The following is a 14,287-nucleotide window of genomic DNA, read 5'->3' as shown; positions in this document are numbered from 1 at the left end:
CCTTTTCTTATTATTGAAATAAGACTCACAGAATAACCATTTTTAAGTGACATTTAGTACATTCATACCATGCAACTGCCACCTCTATCTAATTCCAAAACATCTTCGTCAGCCTGAAAGGAAACCCAAACACAGCAAGCAGCTCCTCCAACTCTCCTCTACCCCCTATCCCTGGCAACCTTCAGCCTACTTTCTGCCTCTGAGGACTTACCTACTCTACATATCTCACAGAAATGAACCATACAACATGTGGCCTTCTGTCTGGCTTCTTTCATACATGATAATGTTTCTTTTCTTTTTTTTTTTTTTTTTTTGACAGGCAGAGTGGACAGTGAGAGAGACCGGCGCACTGCGCTGATCCAGTGGCAGGAGCCAGGGACTTATCCTGGTCTCCCATGGGGACCCAAGTACTTGGGCCATCCTCCACTGCACTCCCTGGCCACAGCAGAGAGCTGGCCTGGAAGAGGGGCAACCGGGACAGAATCCGGTGCCCCGACCGGGACTAGAACCCGGTGTGCCGGCGCCGCAAGGCAGAGGATTAGCCTAGTGAGCCGCGGCGCTGGCCACATGATAATGTTTCAAGGCTCATCCGTATTATAGAATAAATCTGCAGTTCATTCCTTTTCATGGCTGAATAATACTCCACTGTATGTATAAACCATAATTTGTTGATCCTTTCATCTGAGAGGGATGCTTGGACTGTTGCCAGACTTTGACTATCATGAATTGGGTCGCTATGAACATCTGTGAACATGTGTCTGTTTTGAGTCTCTGATTTCCATTCTTTTGTATATATGCCTAAGACTGGGATTGATATATGATATGGTAATCGCGAGTTTAACTTTTAAAGAACCCACCAAAGTGCTTTCCACAGTGGCAGAACCATATTTTTTTTCCCACCAGAAATACACAGCGTTCAAATTTTTCCACATCCTAATGCTTGCTATTTTTTTAAAGGCACTCCTAGTGGGTACAAAGTGGTGCCTTGCTATGGTTTTGATACATTTTCCTTAAACTGTTGATGTTGAGCATCTCTTCCAGGGCCTTTGGCCATCTGTACATCTTCTTTGGAGAAAGGTCTAAGTCCTTTCCCCATTTTGCAACTGGATTGTCTTTTTGTTGTTGAGTAGAAGGAGTTCTTTATATATTCTGGATGCTAGGCCCTTTCAGACATATGGTTTGCAAATGTTTTCTCCAATTCCGAATGCTGTCTTTTTCACTTTCTTGATAGTATCATTTACTGGATTTGTTGCTTTAACTTACTAACATTGATATAGGGAAACATGACTTTCTGCTTTTCTAATTTCACCTAAAATTATACCTTGGCCATATTTTTGTATTTCTACTCATTGCTGTCATTTTGCTGACTGTGTACAATTTGTCATATCCACCTTTCCTGGATTGCTGGCAAATTACTTAATGTAACATGAGCCAGCTGAATCCCATGAATAATTCAACAACAAGGCATCAAGAACAGGAACAAGGGGGTCTTAAGGACTGCATGGGTTTATAGATTTGGCCTCAGAAGCTCTACTACGCTTGCCTCTCCATTCCCAGTTTCCTTATGTCCCATTTCAAACTCTTCTACAGTGTATCCCAGTGGCCCAGCATGCATCAGTGTTGACTCCTGTAGGGGTCACAGCCAAGAGCTCCCCGTCAGGACTGAGCTGCTTGTTCTCGCAGATGCTGTCAGTGCTGGCTGCTGAGAGTCCTCAGCTGAAGTCTTTGGACCTTGCCCTTCACCCGGAGTCACGTTCCCTTCCCAAGGGCAGTCTGCATCTGGTGGTGGGTGATACATGACAACTCTGAAGGGTTCCCGCTGCTTTGGAGTTCCCTGCGGGGCTGGCTGGAGCCTTGCTATGCCTGCGTTACTGGTCTCCTCCCCCTCTGCTCAATCCTGTTTAACCTCACACGGGTATTGATCTCCCAGGTGTCTCCTGCAGCCAATATCTGACAGAGGTCTGCTTCCCAGGAGCCTAGCCTGTTACAATCTTTATTGCAATCAGCACTGCCCAGGCATTGAGGTAGCATCCTGCTATCTGGGGCCAGCACCTGTGGGTTTTGAAGGTTGTTCTCAGACATGGAAGAGAGGGCACATGGTCTACTACATGGACTATCAAGACTTTAGCTGTGCTGTTCCAGATAACAGCAGAATGCACACCTTCTCATTTTGTATTATTTTGTTTTGAGAAACCTTGTAAGAATTGGATGATCGGCCGGCGCCGCGGCTCAGTAGGCTAATCCTCCGCCTGTGGTGCCGGCATCCCAGGTTCTAGTCCCAGTTGGGGCGCCGGATTCTGTCCCGGTTGCTCCTCTTCCAGTCCAGCTCTCTGCTGTGGCCTGGGAGGGCAGTGGAGGATGGCCCAAGTGCTTGGGCCCTGCACCTGCATGGGAGACCAGGAGGAAGCACCTGGCTTCTGATCGGCACAGCGCGCTGGCCGTAACAGCCATTTGGGGGGTGAACCAATGGAAGGAAAACCTCTCTCTCTGTCTCTCTCTCTCTCACTGTCTAACTCTGCCTGTCAAAAAAAAAAAAAAAAAGAAAAAAAGAATTGGATGATCATGATTCCCATGCATTTTTACACCGCTTTTCCAGGAAGATTTTGCAGACTGACAAAGCTACCAACAGTGAGCAAATGCCACTCAGAATTTTCAGTACCTCTGTAATCAAAAAAGGGCTAGAAAGTGGTAATTTCAAGTACGCCAATACACCTAGCAGGTGAATGAGATGAGTCCCACGTTGTCCCCCCAGTACCAGTGTTCCTCATCCCTCACAGTGTACGGACGTATGTGTTTAAAACAGCATCTTCTGAGCCATCGTTGTGGAGGATGACCCTTCATTTCCTGACTTCTCCCATAGCTTGATGTGGTTCAGGAGTGGGGAACAACCAGCCTGCAGGCCTGGTAAGGGCCATGAAATCACTTGGCCTGGCTCTGCCATGGCAATCTCGGGTGGGACTTGAAATACAGAAAACCTGTAGCAGGCTAAGTTTGTACGGCCCACAAGTGGTGTTATAAATATCCAAATAGCCTTTAGCCCGAAAACATTTCCCCATCCTTGGTACATAAGAGACATGTGATGATATTCAGCCCGCTGCAAAGGGAGCAACCAATATGGAAAACCTGGTGTCTGTTAAAGAAAGGGGGCAGGTGCTCCACTTCAGTTCTACACCCTGCTAGCTGGAATGAGAGCATGCTGATACCCATCTTGGACAATTACAGATGAGAACCATTTAGTGAAGGAATCAGAGCCCCAGGTTAGGAGTGTAGGTCTAAGACACTGCAATGGCCATACCCATACCATCCCAGACCACTTGCGTCATGCTTGTTAGATGGGAGAGACATAAACATCTTTCTTGTTCAAACCATCAACAGTAGAGATTTCTGGGATATCAGAAATACTTGGCCCTTTCTCATCCCATCCTCACCACAATCCTTTGGTGGTGACTACCAGTGTTATTTTAGATACTAAGAAGTGGAGGATTGCAAATGTTACAGAATTCACCCTTGAGTCACATCACAGGGCAGTCCAGACCAAATGCAATATCTGATTAGATAGATTTTCCCACTGCTCTATTCTTAAAGAATGTATTGTCTTTATCCGAGATGCTCTGCAGGCCCAAAAGTCAAGTTTCTCATTTGGTGGACACCAACGGGGTGGTCTACCATTCAGTACAATTCTGACACCATCTACCTGGAGCTGCTATCACATCATGGTCCCTCAAGACGGGTTTTCCTTCAGGTGCCAGCTGTGAGTCCTGGATCACCTGGGATGTACTTTTGACGGACCAGCTGTAAGTCAGGGGTCCCGAGGACCGCCCCCCCCCACTTGGGTCTGACAATTTTCTAGAATGGCTCACAGAAGAGGAAAACAGTCTGCACGCTAGTGCCAGTTTATGACAAAGGAAACAACTCAGGAAGAGCAGAATGGAAGAAGTGCACAGGGCAGATAGGGGAAGGGCACAGTTTCCATGTCCTCTCCGGATGTGTCCCTGACACGGAAGTGCGTTGAATTTCCTTGTTCCAGAGCTTCTGTGGAGCTTAATCTCAACCCCTTCCTTTCCCAGAGGTTGACCAGTGGGACTGAAAGCTCCAACTCCCTTTCTGGTCACCAGCCCCGTCCTGAAGTCACCTATCTGCTAGGCTACTAGGCTATCTAGTTATCCTGGCCTCACTGTAAGTCACCTTATTAGCATCAACTCCTGTGTGGTCATGAGGGACTAGGCTATATGAATAACAAGAAACAGTCGTAAATCAGGTAACTGCAAGGATTTTAACAGCTCTTTGCCAAGAACCAGGGACGAAACCAAATGTATTTTTCCTGGGGCAGACATCTGGCCTTGTAGTGAAAATGTAACTTGGGATGCTTGCATGCCAATCAGATGCCTGGGTCCAAGTCCAGACTCCACCCCTGACTCCAGCTGCCTGTGAATATGCACACTGGAAGGCAGCAGGTGACAGCTCAAGCAGTTAGGTCCCTGACACCCACACTGAGACCTGGATTGAGTTCTAGTGCCTGGCTTTTGCCTGGCCCAGCCCTGGCCATTCTAAACATTTGGGGAGTCAACCAGGAGACCGGTGGTCTCTTCTCTTCCTCTCTTTCTTTCTGGCTTTCAAATAAATGAATTAATTAAACATGCTTTTTTAAAAACAAATTTTAAAAATATTTAGTTATTTATTTGAAAGGCAGAGTTATATAGACAGAGGTAAAGAGAGAGACAGAAAGAGAGATCTTTATTCCTCTGGTTCACTCCCCAAATGGCTGCAACTCCCAGAGCTAGGCTGATCCGAAGCCAGGAGCCAGGAGCTTCTTCTGAGTCTCCCACATTGGAGCAGAGGCCCAAGGACTTGGGCCATCTTCTGCTGCTTTCCTAAGCACACTAGCAGGGAGCTGGATTGGAAGAGGAGCAGCTAGGACTCGAACTGGCACTCATATGGGATGTTGGTGCTGCAGGCTGTGGCTTTACCTGCTATGCCACAGCACCTGCCCCAATATACTTCTTCTTTAACTATATTTTTTAGACAGCTAATCTTGAAGTCCTTACCATGCTAAATATATAAGATTTTATACACACTATAGATCACAGTAATCATGTTTTTAAAGATATAGAAATAAAGATAGTTTTGCCTTTTCTCTCCACAATGATGTCTTTTCTACCTGTCCTTACTCAATTTCTTTTTCTGTTTTCCAAAATAAATTGGAATGGAAGCCATTTGTGGGTGATCTTAAGTTTTTTAAAAAAATATTTATTTATCTGTTTTGAAAGAGTTACAGAGAGAGAGAGGGATAGAAAGAGGCAGAGTTGAGGCCAGCACTGTGGCTTAGTGGGTGATCCCATATGGGCACCAGTTCAAGACCTGGCTGCTCCATTTCAGATCCAGCCCTCTGGTATGGCCTGTGAAAGTAGTGGAAGATGGCCCAACTCTTTGGGTCTCTGCACCCATGTGGGAGATCCAGAGGAAGCTCCTGGCTCCTGGCTTCGGATCAGTGCAGCTCCAGCCATTTTGGCTTTCTGGGGAATGGGTCAGCAGATAAAAGACTACTCTCTCCCTCTGCCTCTGCCTCTCTGTAACTCTGCCTTTCAAATAAGTAAATAAATCTTAAAAAAAAAAAAAAAGAAAGAAAGAAAGAAAGGAAGAGGCAGAGATCTTCCATCCGCTGGTTCACTCCAGAAATGTCTACAACAGTCAATGCTGGGCCAGGCCAAAGTCAGGAGCTTCCTATGAGTCTCCCACATGGGTGCAGAGGCCGAAACACTTGGGCATCCTCCACTGCTTTCCTAGGGCATTAGCAGGGACCTGAACCAGCACCCACACAAGATGCCAGCATCACCTTAGTGGCTTTGTTCACTAAGCCATAATGCTGGCTTTGAATGATTTTAAGTTTTAAAAAACTTTTTGAATGCAAAGTAAATTTCATCTTGCAAAATTCACAGATGAGCAATAGTCTTTACTATGTACACAACTCTCATTGAGCCAGAAACAAAAAGGAGCCATACCCCGTCTTCAAGGTACTTAGAGTTTTGGCAGATTAATAAATAATTTTGACACAAAATAGATGTAGATGATGAGATTTAGCTTAAGAGACATGCAGAGTACTAGGAGATTTTGAACATTGGGAGACTTTAAAGTTAAGGGGGCACAGGGCCACCGCTGTGGTGCACTAGGTTAATCCTCCTCCTTGGGCGCCGGCATCCCATATGGGCGCTGGTTCTAGTCTTGGCTGCTCCTCTTCCAATCCAGCCTCTTCTATGGCCTGGGAAAGCAGTTGAAGATGGCCCAAGTCCTTGGGCCCCTGCACCCACATGGGAGACTGGGAGGAAGCACCTGGCTCCTGGCTTTGGATTGGCAAAAGCTGTGGCCATTTGGGGGGTGAACCAGCAGATGGAAGACCTTTCTCTCTGTCTTTCTCTCACTGTCTATAACTCTCTCTGTCTCTCTCTCACACTGTCTAACTCTGCCTGTCAAAAAAATAAATAAAATAAAATAAAATAAAATCTTTGAAAAAAAAAGTTAAGGGGGCAGTTCTCTTATGAGGCCAGGAATAAAGCTAGAAATAAAGCTGGAAATAGGCCGGCGCTGTGGCTCACTTGGCTAATCCTCTGCCTGTGGCGCCGGCACCCCAGGTTCTAGTCCCGGTTGGGGCGCCGGATTCTGTCCCGGTTGCTCCTGTTCCAGTCCAGCTCTCTGCTGTGGCCCAGGAGGGCAATGGAGGATGGCCCACGTCCTTGGGCCCTGCACCTGCATGAGAGACCAGGAGGAGGCACCTGGCTCCTGGCTTCGGATCTGCGCAGCATGCTGGCCATGGCGGCCACTTGGGGGGTGAACCAATGGAAAAAGGAAGACCTTTCTCTCTGTCTCTCTCTCTCACTGTCTAACTCTGCCTGTCAAAAAAAAAGAAAAAGAAAAGGCTGGAAATAAATGCATTGTAGTCAACCTTCAAAGTCAAGTTGTTTGTGCTCGATTTAAAAGAAAAGGAGGAACCAAAGAGGTATCTAAAAATGTCATCATATATTACCAATATAATATATCATAATATATAATTTAAAATCAATTCATTTTCTTCAGTATCTGATATATAGTTTTATGCTTTCCTTAAACAGCATTTATTTTCAATTAAAGAATATAAGCCTTCCTGACCTACTGCTAGTAAAAATTTTTATTACATTTGTTGAATGCATCTGTTTCCTACACTTATTAAATTTTCTCTTGCCTGTAACTTCATGGTTTGACTAAACTGAAAAAGACATATTAGTATGGGTGATCCCAGGTGGAGGAATGGGGAACTCTTGGAGATAAATAAAAAGAATGCAACCAACCATGAATCCTTGGACCTGATGGGCAATTTAAAGTCTCACCACTTTAAGGCACTCATTTATTCTTCAGTTAAAGTTGTTCTCTCAACCTTAGCACAGACTCTGGAGAGAGAAGTGTGTTTCGTTACAATAATGATTAAAAAGTCCCTCTGCAGGAAATAACTTGCTGATGGAGATTGATTTCTCTCTCCTTTCTTCTCTTATTTGCTGCGTGTCTTCTCGAAAAACAGAAGAGAACAAATGCTTGACCAGAGCCCAGAGTAATGGGCCACGAAATTTCCATTGGAGGTCAGCTGAGGTTGACTGCAACCTGGTTTCAGTGATTTCCCTTCACTGTAGGGTTAAATGAGAAAGAGCTTTGCAGACAGTAAACCACTACACATGAATTCATTGTCGTCATCGTGGTAACCAGATGATCCCCAGGTTACAATATGAGGCAGTATAGCAGCACCATGATAGGTGGTTTTGGGGCTCTCCAGTAAGTGTCCTTAGGTTTTGGTTACCTAGCATGCCTGGGCCTTCACAGTCTTGTCTGCAAAATGGGAAAATAAAAGTGTCTGCGTACGAATAGGGCTTTGGTGAGGACTCAGTGAGATGGAAACTACTTAAAGAAGTCGGTTCCTTGCTGCAGCACGACTGACTTGGCCTAGCTTTCCTGGAGTGTCAGCACACTGAGTCTCATACCCTAGGAGCCCTCTCAATCTCGGGCAAACTGTGGTGGCTGGCCACCCAAGAGTCAGCTCTCTCAGAAAATAATAGCTCTTTTCATTTCGGAAGGGAAAACTGGAGATTAAAATACAGGACTCAGCATGATGCAAGGAACACAGGCTCTGTGTTAGGTTTTCGTTCTACAGTGACACGCCTAACGTAAGCTATTTATGAAGACAGGTCGCCTCATGGTTACGGAGGTTCACGGATCAGGCCCTGTCGGTTCATGCGCAGTGGAGGGATCACATGGCAAGCCAGGAAACAGAGAGAGCAGCTGGGCCCAACTCAGCTTTTGTAACCAACCCTCTGGTGAGAACTACTTCCCAAGGGCATGCCCCTGGTGATCTAAGAACCTATGAGGTCTGTCTCTTTAATGCCATTATTGGTTTAAATTTCCACCCTCCTAGTTCTAGTAACTTACACATTTGAGGTTCAAACATTGAATGCATGAGTCTTCGGAGGACATTCAATGTTCAAATTAATATGCAGACTATGTAGCAGGCATCATCTTTGTTTTTCTTATCACCCCTTTTAACTATTAAACCTTATCATTGATATGTAATTCTTTTTTTTTTTTTTAATTTATTTGACAGGTAGAGTTACAGACAGTGAGAGAGAAAGGTCTTCCATCCTATGGTTCACCCCCCAAATGGTCACAACGGCTGGAGCTACGCTGATTTGAAGCCAGGGGCCAGGTGCTTCCTCCTGGTCTCCCATGCATGTGCAGGGGCCCAAGCACTTGGGCCATCCTCCACTGCCTTCCCGGGCCACAGCAGAGAGCTGGACTGGAAGAGGAGCAACCGGGACTAGAACCCGGTGCCAATATGAGATGCTGGTGCTGCAGGCGGAGAATTAACCTAGTGCGCCACGGCGCCGGCCTCAATATGTGATTCTTCAACATGCAGATCTTGTACTATTGCTACGATGCTTTTATTCATTCAATTGTTCATTCATTCAATCCATCTCTGTCCTCAACAGGTGAGGGGAGAACACAGATATTCAGTAAATAGTCACCTTGCAGATGATTAAAATCGCCACCATGATTGATTTGATCCTGGGGATGCAAACAGGCAGATGGGGTGAGGGGTCAGGCGTCAGCTAGCCAGGATTTTCCTCAACCTATCCTCTCTACAGTGTTGTCTTGCAAAGTGGCCCCCTTGGGGGCTGCAGTCCAGCCTTTGGCCAAGGAGGAGGAGAAAGCTAATTAAACTGAGAGGACCACATTTGGTCTGGTCGGTGGGATTCCCCTTTTTATATTTTAATGAAACGAGCCCGGGAAGCCCAGGAATACAAAGCCTATCCTTTTCTCTGTTGCATGACTGAGCCATAGAAGGCAGGCGTCTAACCAGGGTAGAAGCCTTCTGGGATGTCTGCTGGTGAAGCAGGTTTGCATTTGCCTGCCCAGGGTAATGAAACACCGCAAGGCCCAAGCGTCTTAGGTTTCAATCCATTCTACCACCATCCACAAGAAAGGAAAAAATGGGCCTGGCAAACGTGTTTCCATTACAGTATTGAGTGGTCTTTTATTTTCATTTCAGCAGAGCCAGGAAATTCAGAATCAGCCACCTTGTCCAAAATATAATAATCTTTTCGTATTATATTTACGATAACAGATCATAGGGAAAGCAGATATTTCATCTGGGAGCTGGGCAGTCACAAGAAGCCTGACTGTCCTCAGAAATAGCACGGTAATAAGCTTGAGAGAGCTCGATGCTGGGTTAAAATGCAACTTTTCACCCCCACTGGCACGGCCAAGTACACAGGGAAGGCAACCTCCAGCAAAACAGCATTAGATTTCACAAAAAGATATGGAAAGGGATACAAAATCTCTCACGGTGCCTCCTGGAAAAAAAAAAACACACACAACAAAAGTGCTGGTGGCCATGTCTTTGAAGAAGAATCTTTCCTGGGACCGTGTCCACTTAAAATCAACCTCTTTCCTACACTGAAGTTGATGTGCTGGCGTTGAACAGAATCTTTACCAAATTAGGTGTTTTGATTTTATTTTGTGCCTTTTATCTGGGATACATTTCAGGGAGGATTGCTAGGTGTATTAGATTTGGTAAGAAACACTGTGAGCAGATCCCAAGAAGAAAAATAGGGTTTATGTTTGGTCTGAGGTCCAACTGAGACAGACAATTAGGAGATTGTCAGAGGACAGTGGTTGTGTGCCAGGAAGTACCAGGAGGCTGGCACGAAGGAGCAGGCTCCAGGGTAAGTCGGCAGCACCATTCTTAGGAGCGTTTTCATTTCTTTCATGTTCTTCTTCTTTTTGTTTCTGGAAACTGCAGCAAGCCCGTGGCGATTTCTTAAAGGAATGTAGTGCAAAAGTTGTGCCCCTTGCTATTCTGAGATGTTGCCCAAGATTTGAAAACATGCCCAATGCAGATGTGAGCTGATACTTCAAATGGAGAAAGTAACTGCCGAAACAAAACTGTTTTGGGCGGTGTAGGCTGGGTGAGTGTGAGAGAGCAGCCACATCTGTTTTGCTAGCTTTTATTTATTTATTTTTAAGCATTTTTTAAAGGAGGAAGATTCTTTGTTAGTCAGACATCCTGGCAGGAAAGAAAAAAAAGATGTCTTATAATTCCTAATCTTTTCTGAGCGCTATGGACTGAATTGTGTCTTCCCCTTCTCTGCCTCCTAATTCATATGTTGAAGCTGCAACCCCTAGAACCTCAAAATGTGATGGTATTTGGAGACAGGACCTTTAGGGGGAGTAAGGAAGGCAAAATGAGGTCACAGGGGTGGCCTCTTACCCAGTGTGACTGGTGACCTTCTAAGAGGAGGAAATCTAGACACAGACATCACGTGAGGACACAGCCAGGCAAAGAGGACTTGGAAGAAAACAGATCTGCGCACACCTTGACCTTGGATATCCAACATCTAGAACTCGAATATGAACCTGGGGTGTTTGTGTGCCCCACAGTCTTGGGGTGTTGCTATGATAGTCCTAGGAAACTAACATACTAAGTCAGATGGCTGTTTCCATCACAGAGGGTGATGATCACTCCATGCTGGAGGACAGACACTGCTTTGCTTTCCATGTCTCCTTATGACACATTTTAAACTGTGTTCTCAAACCATTTTATTTATTTAATTTAATTGAAAGGCAGGAAGACAGACAGTGCTACCATCTGCTGGTTCATTCTCCAAATGCCTGCAATGGCCAGGGCTGAGCCAGGCCTACATCAGGAACCAGAAACTCAGTCTGGGTTTCTTACAGGGAACCATGGACTTGTGCCATCATCTGCTGCTCCCCGAGGTATACATCAGAAGAAAGCTGGACTTGATAGCACAGTGGGACTGAAACCCAGGTATTCCAAAATGGATGCAGGTGTCTCAAGTGGCTCCTTGTATGCATACAAAACTCAGGTTTCAAAAGCATTATGGCACTTGGTTGGGGGGAGAAGTGAGAATACCAGTAATATTTATTAATTTGAATGTGTCTTAACATACTTAATAAATTTCCCAATCATGTATGAACTGTAGGATAATTTTTAAATGAAATGATATTACTCTATGTTTAACAGGTTTTGATTTCTTTGCATGGTCTAACTTGGATGTCTTTTTTTGAGTTAAAAAGAGTAAATTATTTTATTTTGCCCCCCTCACCTGTGTAACTTGCTTCAAATGGCCACACTCAACCTCAGAGTGATGAAGACAAATCCGATACAGCCAAAGGTGGAATAAAAACATATCAAAAATGTTTTTAGTTTTAACTGAGAAAATGACTTAAAATCACTGTATATATACTAAAACTGCCATTATGCATAATGGTATTTAGAGTGTGTATGTTATAATTACACATGTGCAAAAGTACTTGAAGTTTGTAGAAAAATGGATTTAGAAGGTGAGTTTATGTTGGCACAAAACATTTCTGAAATCAATACATAATACACGTTTTTCTGTTAACTTTGTGAAGAACCCTCTAGTAGGTGCAGAACTTTTTTGAAATCCATGCAGATGGAGGAGTCTTCAAAAAGTTCATGGAAAATGCATCCTGTGGAAAAAGTATACATGAATTTCAAAAATGCTCAGCAAAATAAGCTTATCTTTCAACTTCATTCCTCCAGAAATTGTGGGACAAACTCTCAGTCAAGGTTGAATCTTTTTTTGCACATGAATCAGACCAGTTTTTTTTTTTTTTAATTTTTTTATTTTTTTTGACAGGCAGAGTGGACAGTGAGAGAGAGAGACAGAGAGAAAGGTCTTCCTTTGCCGTTGGTTCACCCTCCAATGGCCGCCACAGCCGGCACACCGCGCTGATCCGAAGCCAGAAGCCAGGTGCTTCTCCTGGTCTCCCATGGGGTGCAGGGCCCAAGCACTTGGGCCATCCTCCACTGCCTTCCCAGGCCACAGCAGAGAGCTGGCCTGGAAGAGGGGCAACCGGGACAGAATCCGGCGCCCCGACCGGGACTAGAACCCCGTGTGCAGGCGCCGCAAGGCGGCTCAGACCGGTTTTTAACATAAGAATATAAAAATCCTGGGGGGTGGCTAAAGATAGTCAATTTCTACCAGCAGAGACACAAAACCAAGAGTCAACACAATTTAAAAATGGAGGTTAAGAGAAGAAGAGGAAAGGTAGAATTGAGTCTTTTAGCAATTCATATTTTATACTCATCAATGGTAGACTTTCATACTTGCTTCTTAAGAAGTTATCAATTATATATTTTTGTGTAATTATAAATATCATGGAGGGGCCAGCGCCGTGGCTCACTTGGTTAATCCTCCGCCTGCGGCACCAGCATCCCATATGGGCACTGGGTTCTGTCCTGGTTGCTCCTCTTCCAGTCCAGCTCTCTGCTGTGGCCCGGGAAGGCAGTGGAGGATGGCCCAAGTGCTTGGGCCCCTGCACATGCATGGGAGACCAGGAGGAAGCACCTGGTTCCTGGCTTCGGATCAACACAGCACCAGCCATAGCGGCCATATGGGGAGTGAACCAACGGAAGGAAGACCTTTCTGTCTCTCTCTCTCACTGTCTATAACTCTACCAAATAAATAATAAATAAATAAATAAATATCATGGATTCCCTATTGCTTCAAAAGAGACATAATCTCCTCTAGAAAGATGAGTGGAAAAGTAAAGAATCAATTTGAAAACTCAGTCAAATGTTCTGAAAGGGAACAGGCATTTGGTGTAGCAGTTAAGACATCTACATCCCTTACTGGAGTACCTAGATTGAGTCCCACCTCCACTCCTGATCACAGCTTCCTGCTAATGACACCTTGGGAGGCAGCCGCTGAGGGCTCAAATACCTGGCTCCCTGCTGTCCACGTGGGAGACCTGGATTGAGTTCCAGTCTCTTAGCTTCATCCTGGTCCAGCCCTGGTTATGGCAGGCATTTGGGGAGTAAACAAGCAGATGAGAAACGAGAAACCTCTCTTTCTCTGTCTCTCAAATCAATAATAAATAACAAATAAATAATTGAAGAAAAAATATTCTATGTCATTGTATAGGTTAATTTTTTTAAGGAATTTATTTGAAACACAGTATTAGAGAGAGAGAGAGAGAGAGAGACCTTCCATCTGCTGATTCACTCCACAATGGCAAGTGCTGGGACAGGCCAAAGCCAAGAGCTAGGAGCTTCATCTGGATCTCCTGTGTGGGTGCAGGCGCTCAAATACTTGAGTCATCTTGCACTGCTTTCCCAGGCTGTCAGCAGGGAGCTAGATCAGAAGTGGAGCAGCCAGGACTTGAACTGGTGCCAGTATGGAATGCCAGTATCCCAGGTGTGTGTGTGGGGGGGTGCTTAATCCACTACGCCACAATGCCGGCCCACATTGTATAGTCTTCATGTGAAAGAGTGCTGCTTCTGGGAGCACTGAGGTAGGGTAGGAAGTCTTCTCTCTGATCAGGCTGCCCCAGCAAGCCGACGGGAGACAATGGAAGAGAATCTCTCTCTGCAAGCACATGTGGCTAATTTCAGTGGAGGGGCTGCAGCTGGGACTGCAGGCCCAGAACTGTGCTTTTCAGTCTTGCTCCCTGGCTGCCTGTCCCTCCTCCTTCCCTGAGTGAAAAAAATTAAAAAAAGAAACCCAAAGCCACTCTTAGGACAGCCACAGGAGTTGTGTAACGAGGGCTAGGCAAGACTTGATTCTAAGGAAGGGATTTTCTATATGGTCTCACCAACGACAGAGTTTAGAAATTCTGGAAGATTTTTTTTTCTTCTGAAGGTATAAGGATGTGTGGAAGACAACAAAATGTAAAATACATGGCAGCGTGGGATTTGAAACCGTATCATGGCCGGCGCTGTGGCTCA

General features: G+C 45.2%; 1 long non-coding RNA gene across 50 annotated transcripts in view; it reads left to right on the top strand.

The window, feature by feature from the left end:
• The window catches only part of LOC103349250 (uncharacterized), a 603,064-nt gene that overhangs the window by 29,870 nt on the left and 558,907 nt on the right, over positions 1-14,287 (top strand). For 5 of the 50 annotated variants that reach the window (XR_016214687.1, XR_016214684.1, XR_016214697.1 and 2 more), the window contains one exon: positions 11,251-11,341. The exons of 43 other annotated variants lie outside the window; for them this stretch is intronic. This is a non-coding gene — a long non-coding RNA (uncharacterized LOC103349250). Of the gene's footprint in view, positions 1-8,617; positions 11,342-14,287 lie in introns of all 50 variants that reach the window. 2 more of the 50 variants (XR_016214686.1, XR_016214683.1) reach the window with 1 other exon arrangement.

Source organism: Oryctolagus cuniculus, chromosome 10 (assembly GCF_051225735.1).
Source record: "Oryctolagus cuniculus isolate XC-2025 breed Fujian yellow rabbit chromosome 10, ASM5122573v1, whole genome shotgun sequence".
Classification (NCBI taxonomy): Eukaryota; Metazoa; Chordata; class Mammalia; order Lagomorpha; family Leporidae; genus Oryctolagus; species Oryctolagus cuniculus.
Note: the sequence above shows the minus strand (reverse complement) of the source record. Positions and strands in the feature narration are given on the sequence as shown.